General features: G+C 44.4%; 1 pseudogene; it reads right to left on the reverse strand.

Annotated features, from left to right (window-relative positions):
- Window positions 1-2142: 2142 nt before the first annotated feature.
- Window positions 2143-8856, reverse strand: LOC100590770 (annotated as a pseudogene).
- Window positions 8857-9061: the final 205 nt, after the last annotated feature.

Below are 9061 nucleotides of genomic sequence, written 5' to 3' on the forward strand. Positions count from 1 at the left end.
CTATGAAATGCCTACTAATAATTATCCAAAAACTAAGATACACCAGCTACTCTATCAGCCCTGTTATTTTCCAGGAGGCATCCCTTTCTCCCTTGCCCTCCATCCTTATGCTCCAAACTGGACTCAGCTCTCTCAGCCCATGGCACGGCTGGCATCCTGGCATTTCTCTGAATTTTCTGCCGCCTCTTCTGTGTGCATCTCCCACTCCCTGGCCCCATATCTTCTTTTTCCTTGGTTTACCCTAACATTGTGTTGCAGTACATCTTCCAGTGGCTTCCTGAGAAAGAGTGAATGGAAGCCAAGCTTTCTGACCCCCACATATTTTAAAATATCATTGTTCTACCCCAACTCCTGATGAGTAGTTTGGCTGGATATAATGCTCTAATTTAAACGTAACTTCTCCTCACATTGGGAAATATTGCTCTATTATTTTCCAGCTCCCGGTGTTGTTGGGAAGAAGGCAGTGCCGTGCGGAGTCTTGGCTCTTTATATATGACCTGTCTTTTCTCTCTGGAAGATTTTAGGATTTTCTCTCTATCCTTGGTTTTCTGGAATTTCCCAATGATGTGCCTTGTTGTAGGTCTTTCTTCATTCACTGTGCTTGTCACTTGATAGACTCTTTTGAACTAGAAAATTATGTCCTTCTATTACGGGAAGCCACCAGCAGGTTTGTATGAGCTGGGTAATCACATTCTTTTCTTCCAAGGACAGAGGTATCAAGGCCCCGGGAACCTTATAAGTGGATTGGGGGTAAGGCGGCCTGAGGTAAACCCAACAAAGCCACAGCACCCGCTGAGCTCATGTCCCAGGGCTAGGCTCTGCCTGAGGACAGTAGACATGGGTGATACCTACTTCCTGCCCGGTCCCATGGTGGGGTTCAGAACACACATGGTCCAGGAGGACCATGTAGTCGCGGGCCACATTCACATGCACCTACCTGTGTGTAGCATTCAGTGAGCAACAGGACAACTTAGGAGAAGGGGCAGCTCCAGAGAGCAGGATACGAGGGAGGTAAAAAAAAACATGGGGTGGGGAGTGGCCTTGTGGGGAAGAGGCAAAGGCAGGGCTGTGTGTGTGTATGTGTTATGTATTGGGGGAAATGGGGAGAGCATCTATACTTTCGTCTGCTCCCTTTTCTGGCCACTGCATCCCTTTTTTTCATGAATAGTTTTTCTTCCCATCATGGACTCAATGTCTCTGTCTCCTCCAAATTCGTATGTTGAAGCCCTAAACCTCTGTGTGGCTGTATTTGGAGATGAGGCCTCTCAGGGAGTCATTAAGGTTAAATGAGGTCCTAAGGGTGGGGCCCTGATTCCATAGAATTAGTGTCCTTATAAGAGGAGACACCAGAGAGTGCACTCACTCTCTCTCTGCACAAATACAAAGATGAGGTCATGTGAGCACACAATATGGCAGCCACCTACAGGCCAAGAGAAGAGGCCTCAGAATGAAACCTACCTTGGTGGCACTTTGATCTTGGATTTTCCAGCCTCCAAAACTGTGAGAAATAAATGTTTGTGGTTTAAGCCACCCAGCCTGTGGTATTTTGGCGTGGCACCTTGAACTGACTAATACATCTCCCCACCTTACTTCAACCTGCCGCTAGAGGGCTTGGCAGGTTTAGTGTCCCAGCTACACAGCCAACCCAGACCAGACCAAGCAGAAGCTTTCTTCTGGAATTTTCTGAATAGGAACTAATGGAGGGGAGCCCCCATCCTTTCTTAGGGGCAAAGCCAGGAAGACAGAAGCCTTGTGCTGCCAACAGTCTGATTCCGACCTTGTGGGGAAAGTTGCTCTGAGAGCACAAAACTGATCTGCAGGCTGAGACGCAGCTAGAGACAAGGGAAGGAGCTTGCAAATCCTGACAGTGCTGGTGACTCTGAGTCCAGGTATTCCTGAGGCCCAACTGTTCCCTGCCCCGCCTGTGGCTAACTTAATGACGAATGAACTTCCCTTCTTGCCTAAGCCAGCTCGAGTGAATTTTCTGTTACTCACCCTAAAGAGCCCTGACTGCAATGGCAGGGCTGCCTGGGGCAGAGGACGGTGTGGGTGAAATCAGCTATGATAGGAAGTGCAGTTATCCAGTAGCCTCCATGAGGTCTTCCTCCAGCCCCGACTGTGAGCAAGGCTGGGCTTATATGCTCAGTAGTTCAGAGTGAGGGATTTAGTCAGAGGTGCCATGCTCAGGGCCATCTTTCTATGGGCCAGACTCTTCAGCGTCAAAGGCTTTGCCATCAGAGACAGTTTTAGTTACATCTTGGATTCACTTGATCAACTGCTCTTCTCCTACTTTCAGGATCTTTACACTAGGCTGCCCCACATAGGTGTTAGGAAGCCATAGGCATCCTGACCAGCAGCCCAGACCACAAAAAGGGCTTCTGCCAGCCTGCCCAGGGTTCCAGAGGGTAGGACCGAGGGGTGATGGGAGGAGCCCAGCCTGGGCAGCCATGGCATGTACACCACTCTTGATCTGTCTCCTGGAACTTTTCACCCCTCAAGTTTGGGCCCCAGTGGGGCACACATGGGAAAAACAATGAATGCCTGTGTCTCCAACTAGTTTCCCCATCAGAAGTGGTCATTGCACCAAGCACCCTCCTCCATTAAAACTGGACAGACCAAGGGCCACTTTCCTAATGGATGGATCTTATTGGTCCATCTCATGTTCCCAACAGAGCTCCCTCCCTGGGATGGGAATATGCCATTCCAGGAGAGCCCTTTTGACCCTGTCTCCAGCCAAAGCCAGTCCCCCTGCTTTCTCAAAAGCAGGTGAGTGAGACACTTTCTCAAAAACAAAACAAGAAAAGTGTTGTTATAATGGCACCAACTGCATACAAAGTTCCCGAAATTCTGAGTTCCACTAATATTATTTGTCTGATTAAAAAAATACATACTTAAAAGCAACACACCAATAGAGGCAAGCAAACCATGTTTTGCACAAAACAACTATCAATGGTGATAGCATGTGGATCTCCCCTTTCAGAATCCTGAGATTCTCAGTGCCCTTACTCTAAGGGCTTTCTGCAGACAAGGTAACTATCAGAATCACATAGAGAAGATCAGAGCCTGGAAGGAAACTTGAGATTTTTTGAGAAGGGGTCTTGCTCTGTCGACCAGGCTGGAGTGTAGTGGCGTGATCTCTGATCTCGGCTCACTGCAAGCTCCACCTCTTGGGTTCATGCCATTCTCTTGTCTCAGCCTCCCGAGTAGCTGGGACTACAGGCGCCTGCCACCACACCCAGCTATTTTTTTTGTATTTTTAGTAGAGACAGGATTTCACCGTATTAGCCAGAATGGTCTTGATCTCGTGACCTCGTGATCTGCCTGCCTCAGCCTCCCAAAGTGCTGGGATTACAGGCGTGAGCCACCATGCCCGGCCGAGAATTTTTTATTTCAACCTTCTTCATTTTACACAGAGACAAAACTGAAATTCAGAGACTTCTGGCACACCACTAGTCAATAAACACACAGAGCCAGAAGCTAGATCTAGCTCAGCGTTCTTTTAAAGCCTTCAAAATTCCCCTCTGCTAGTAAAGCTTACAACCTGACAATAACTTAATATATACACACAAATACAGCTATTTCCAAAATAGATTGGTGGGGGGCACAGATGCTGCAGTTTTACAACTTATAATATATTTTTAAGAATTGTAAAATATGTCTCCAGTATTCATAACAGGATGTCATTAACCAATCCCCACAGTGGGTTGGACATCTAGCTTGTTTCCAACTATTTGCTTTTATAATTGTCTATTATAATGGTGAAAAATTGGAAACGACCTAAATGTCCAACAATACAGGCATTAATTCTCTATAAAGTGAATATCAAATAGCCATAGAAAAGACATTAAAGACCCAAAAGTGTTGCTAACTGAGCAAAAATACGCCATTTCAGGTCAGATGCAGTGGCTCACACCTGTAATCCCAGCACTTTGGGAGGTTGAAGCAGGCAGATTATTTGAGTCCAGAAGACCAGCCTGGCCAACATGGCAAAAGGTACATGGATGTGCTTTGGTCAAGGAATAGACCGACACGTATATCCGGGCCTGCGTGACTCGCGAGTTTGGTGGGCAAGCGCACACCTCCACTTGTAATATAACCTGTCTGTGTAAGTTCATACTTGGCTTTATGCCACTATTGTCTGTAAAAGGTATAACCGCCCTGTTGATGCTGTGCATAAGACACATGGCTCTTGGGGGCTTGGCTTGGCTCCACTCCACATGGTTTGACATGTGGGTGCACTGGCGCCCAGAGAAAGAGAGAGGGAGCCAAAGCTGTCCATCTTGCAGACGAGCAGGAGGGACCCAGGACACAGCTGGGCTTGCTAGTGCCCAGAGAGAGAAAGAGTTAAGCTGCTGACCCTGAAGGCAAGGGAGAGCCAGCTGCACAGCTATGTCAGGGGGCAGCTAGCTCAGACAGCTGATACACGGTGAACAGTATAAGAGTAAGCTGCTAATAAGAAAGCTAGTGTAAGAAAGCTGTTAGTGAGAGCTGCTGCTGAATAAAGCTATCTTTCATCTGCCTACGGCCCCCCGAGTGTTCTTTCTGATCACCCATCCACTCCCCTCAGACTTCAGCATGGGCTGGACCTGGACCCTGGGACCTGACACACATCTCTACTAAAAATACAAAAAGTAGCCGGTGTGGTCGCACATGCCTGTAATTCCAGCTACTAGGGTGGCTGAGGCATGATGATCACCTGAACCCAGGAGGCAGAGGTTGCAGTGAGCCAAGATTGCACCACTGCACTCCAGCCTGTGCAACAGAGTGTGACCCTGTCTCAGAAAAAAAAAAAAAAATTAAAGACAATTTGTCCAGTATAAACTCTTTCAAAATATATATTCAAGCATAGAAAAGTCTAGAAATGTCATCAATGGTAATTTCGGGGAAGAATTCTAAGGTGACCTTTTTTGGTTATCTACATTTTTTTTTCTTTTTCTTTTTTGAGATAGGGTCTTGCTTTGTCACCCAGGTTGGAGTGCAGTGATGCGATCAGGGCTCACTGCAGCCTCAACCACCCAGGCTTAAGCGATCCTCCCACCTCAGTCTCCTGAGTAGCTGAGACTACAGGCGCACAGCACCACACCTGCTTAATTTCTGTATTCTTGTATTTTTTGCAAAGATGGGGTTTTGCCACGTCGCCCAAGCTGGTCTCAAGTGATCCTCCCACCTCGGTCTCCCAGAGTACTGGGATTACAAGTGTGAGCCATGTGTGCCAGGCCTACATTTTCTTTTCTATAATGACCATGACCATGGATTTCATGTACCAACATTTTTCTAACAATAATACTTACAAAGTATACTATGAAAAATGTTCAGAGACAATAAAGAATACAAAATTGTAAAAATCATATATAACTTTAACTTCTGGTTCAGAGAATCCTAACAACTTACATTGTCACCAGCAAGGTCTTTGACTACATGAGCAACTCTCACCTTAAAGCAATTCTCATCTGACATTAGCTGTTCGGCTTTCCGCTGATATGTTGACGCCAGGAGGCTCCTTGAGTTCTGTGTGTTCGGCTCGCCTCCGGTGGCCCCATTATTATTTTCTGCCAGGTAAAGGTCAGTCACCCGCATGCAGATCTCATCATGCATGATATGCTGCAGCTGGAATCAAACAAAGGCAAGCTGTTAGTGAACACAGAAAACATTTCTCCATTATACAGTCAACGTTCCTCTGATCCAGTCATTCAACTCAAAAAATATATATATTTTTTGGCTGGCAATTTTAGAAAATTAATCACACAAATCACTGTATCATTTTCTTGGAGAATAATCAAGCCGAGATTTTCAACCATATCAGTGGTCCATTGTAAAACTTCAATATCTATTTAAAATAAAAACCATAGAGAACTCAGGTTAATGTACTGTTTATTTAAAATTCTAAGGATCTTTAAATAATTTTCCATGGGTCATATTTTTATTGCATTTTAAAATCATGTACAATTTGCTTTCACACATATTCTCTCTCATTTGATCCACACAACTGCCTTGGGAAGCCAGTTGGAGACAGAGTTGGGACCTGTTAGGAGACAAATTTACACAATGCATAAGAAAGCTCACAGTGAGCTGGGGTGAGAAAGGGAGGCTTGGAGAATCATGAATGCATGATTGTCTATATTCCCAGCCCAACTACAAAGTCTGAAACTCATTAGGTATTTAAGAAATAGCTGTTGAATTACTGTCTAGGGGTGCTCAGCTGATGAAGTAGGGTTGGGACCAACAGTCAACAGTCAAGCTTCCTGACTCCTAGCCCAATACTTTTTCAAACACACCACCTATTTTTCTATATCTGATAGAAAGTATACTGCGTAAGTTGTACATAATGTCAACTCACTTTTAGTACAGGCCAATCATGATTGACTATCCATAGCTTTTGTGAAAATCTTAGGAAACTAATGACTAGAAAGTTGAACCTTTCAGAGTTCCCATTCTCATGTCATATGCTATTTCTATTTTGAAATAAAAATCCTTCCAAATGAAACATTTTCCCATCAAAATGACAGAGAAGTGAAGAATAGATACAAGAAGAAAACAAAATGTTAATTTCAATATCAACTTATCTATTTTACTTTAAAATTATCTTAATCACCAAGTCATTCTACTTTTAGGAAAATACATTCTTTTTGAAGTGTTAGGAACTATGATAACTATTTATTCTTAACTTTAATTCCTAAATGACCAATATGTGTATTAGTAGATAACTAGACACAGAGCAAGGTCAGTCAAGGTGACTGAGTGTGGCAGAAAGGGCAGTATCTCCGGCAACTGCAGATGGATAAATGATAAAGAGTCCAGATAATGGATTCTGATACAACCATTAAAATAATGCTTATGAGTACTTAACAACATAGGGAAAAGCTTAAGATACAGTGTTTTAGAGAGAAAAAAGGCAAAGTGGAAAAAAATATATGGAAAGCGTGACTTCAATCATGCATACAGATGCTTCCACTTTATACCTTTTTCTTTTTTTTTTTTGAGACAGGGTCTCGCTCTGTCACCCAGACTGGAGTGCAGTGGCATTGTGATCTTGGCTCACTGCAGCCTTGACTTCCTAGGCTCAAGCAATCCTCTCACCTCAGCCTCCTAAGTAGCTGGGACTACAGGCATCTGTCACCACACCCAGCTAATTTTTTGTATTTTTAGTAGAGATGAGGTTTTGCCATGTTGCCCAGTCTGGTCTTGAACTCCTGTGCTCAAGTGATCCACCCACCTGGGTTTCCTAAACTGCTGGGATTATAGGCATGAGCCACCGCCTCTACTTTATATTTTCTTGTTGAAGTAGACTGTATTACTGATTTCCCACCGCACCCTCTTTTTGGATATCCGGACCCTCCTGGAGTCTTTGGAAAAGGCAGCACTACAAATCCAGGGACAACCAGGGAACTCCCACCCCCGCTGCGAGACAGATCAGATTCTCTATCCTGCTAATTGGAAATGACACAGAGAGTGTTCGATAGATTTTTTTGCAGAGGAGCATCTGTAAGGAAAGGTCCAGTAACACTGGGACCAGGGGTACTGCCAGGGCAGGCCAAAGCCTCAGAGACTGGAGAAGCCTGGAGCACGTGCTGAACGTCCATCTGCAGAGCAAAGCACAAGCATGGAGCAGGAGTCCAGAGTGAAGGCATGCAGGACAGAAAAATCACCTGCCAGTCCAGTCCTTCCATGGTGGGTCATATTTTGAGTTCTGTACTGAGATGTCTGTGAGATCGCCTATTGTATGCTTAATACAAATCTCTCATAAGCCCGCCTAGAACAGGTTAAGATAAATGTAATAACTTGACTTGGCTGGAGCGCAGTGTGGTGATCACGGCTCACGGCAGCCTCAACTTCCTGGGCTCAGGTGATCCTCACACTTCAGCCTCCCAAGTAGCTGGGACTACAGGCATGAGCCACCATGCCCAGTTAATTTTTTTGTATTTTTTATCATAAAAATATATTTTTCAAAAGAAATATTATATATAATACATTGAAGAGCACAGATTGCTTTTTCTTCCTCTTTTTTTCTGTGAATGTGTAGGTATTTGAGTCTCTTGTATTTCTTCTTTTAAACAGGATATGGGCTGTTTGAAAACTATTTCATTACCTTCATCATCATCATTCATTTCAGCCACTTCAGATTTTCATCTCTCCAAAAATGTTGATGTACAAACCGGTGTGGGGCCCTGGCTATCCACAGTCTTTTCAAGACTGTCAGGAGTGCCTAAAACCTTTTTCTTTTTCTTACGTAAAACCTGGCCTTTTGTAGACATCCGATGATTCGTTTTTGAAATACTTTCCATTTTCTGTAAAATCAAAGAAGGAAAATCATAGTCAATTCCTTTTGAGCTAATTTCTTCCCAAGTAATCTTTCTTTTTTTTAAATCGCTCCTCCATCCGTAGCTTTTGTGTAAGTGCCGATTCTAATTATACCGTTTCACTGATGGATATGACGGCTGCTTAAATGGAATATTCCAGTCTTTAAGAGTTATTTCTGCACTTTTTTGGGTGGCATAAAATGACACTCCAAGAGTCTTTCACCAAATAGGTAGTTGTTCATTGTTTCAGCAACTATCTTGGCAACATCCTCAGACTCAAACTCCACAAATGCATAGCCCTTGCTATTTCCAGTCCTTTTCTTTCTGGACAGTCTGAACCTTGTAACAGTGCCACACTGGGAGAAATAGGAAAGGATCTGGGTTTCGTTAAGTAGATTATGTAGGTGGCGCTCATAGACTACTCCAGGAGAGAGTTCTTCTTGTTTTTTTTCCGCTTGGTTATGTGCTTGTGAAACTGCGCCACTTCCTTCTGCAACTCGGCATCTTCCTGCTGATTCAGCGACAGGATTGGCCCAGCCGAGCCGGAAAAGGCCGCCATGCCAAAAGGGGCCCAGCAATTCCAGGCGGCGCTCCCGGAAACTCCCAATTTTTTGTATTTTTAATACAAAGAGGGTTTCGCCATGTTGCCCAGGCTGGTCTAGGACTCCTGGACTCAAGCGATCTGCCTGCCATGGACTCTCAAAGTGCTGGGATTATAGGCGTGAGCCACTGCAGCTAGCCTTGACTTTGAAATATATGTTGTA

This window comes from Nomascus leucogenys, chromosome 18, assembly GCF_006542625.1.
Source record: "Nomascus leucogenys isolate Asia chromosome 18, Asia_NLE_v1, whole genome shotgun sequence".
Taxonomy (NCBI): Eukaryota; Metazoa; Chordata; class Mammalia; order Primates; family Hylobatidae; genus Nomascus; species Nomascus leucogenys.